We start from the raw sequence: 1232 nt of genomic DNA on the forward strand, positions 1-1232 counted from the left end.
ATGTCCGTTACCTCTCTCCATAACTTGCTGAGATGACAAACCTCCCAGACAAGAATCCAGAAGTGTATTCAGCCTTCAAAACAGGCCAATTCTCGCTTCCGCTCTCAAGCAACAATCCCTTTGGACGGCTCCCTGTTGACCAGACCACAGAGGTGACGGTGAACAAAGACACCCAAACTCCTGGGGGTACAGCAAGATTCAGCCTGAAAGCTGCATCTTTCAAACGGCACTACTTAACGGCCGAGCACCCCAGTGAATTTCTGAGACAGTTAAGAAAATTGTTTCATGGAAACAAAACAGAACTCCACCATGCAGAGCTACAACGACCAAGAATCCAAATAGACGAGGAAGCAGTTTCAACAGCTGTTGATCTCATCCAAGGCTGGATCAACCCATTTTCCGAGAAGCAGGAACTCGTTTGCATCTCTACTGCAAAAGCGGCTCCCAAGGACATTACATCTGACCTGATGAAGGCGTTTGAGATTGGTGAGCAAAGCTGTGCAACCTTCAAGAATGAGAGGCTAGAGAAAGACCCGCCAGCTAAGAAATTCCATGACACGATAAAAGCTAACCGGCTGAAGACATTCAGTAGCATTTGTAAGAAGAAGGAAGTGAAATCAAGTGGAAGGGCAATCATCTCAAAAGCAGATAGGTCTCTGTTTGGTCGCATCATAATGATGGCACAAGCACGCAGTGTCCTGATGGAAGACATCCTCAGCCATCCGCTTGGTCCATTACCCTGGGCTCTGTCAACACCCGAAGGATTACTCAGAAAGACCAACAAAGCCTCTTTAGCCACGACGCTGCAAAGCAATGTGACCGCAGTAGAGCAACTTCCTGAAAATTGTGCTTCAGTATTTGATGGAATGGGTTTAGTCCAAAGAGTAAAAGGTGATCAAGCAGCCTTTGGAGTTATCGCCACTACAGTTTTCTCCATGGCTTTGAATGAAAGAGGCAAGAGCAACAGAATAGACGTTGTATTTGACACGTATCGTGAAAACTCCATCAAGAACGGTGAGAGATTATTAAGAGGTGAAGAGAGTGGACACCAGTTGCAAGCTATCACAGGGACGCAGATCGTTAGGCAGTGGAGGAGTTTCTTCACCAGAGTCAAGAACAAAAACAGTCTCGGTAGTTTCATAGTCAGAGAATTGATGAAAGCTGGTTTCAGAGAGAAGCTGCAGCAGAAAGCTCTTTATGCAACAAATGAGCGACAAATGTTACAGAATTAA

The 1232-nt window shown here is 45.7% G+C and overlaps 1 pseudogene; it reads left to right on the top strand.

The window, feature by feature from the left end:
- Window positions 1-1232, top strand: part of LOC138020826 (uncharacterized) — a 1431-nt pseudogene extending 199 nt beyond the window's left edge.

The sequence above is a fragment of the Montipora capricornis genome, chromosome 10 (genome assembly GCF_036669925.1).
Source record: "Montipora capricornis isolate CH-2021 chromosome 10, ASM3666992v2, whole genome shotgun sequence".
Taxonomy (NCBI): domain Eukaryota; kingdom Metazoa; phylum Cnidaria; class Anthozoa; order Scleractinia; family Acroporidae; genus Montipora; species Montipora capricornis.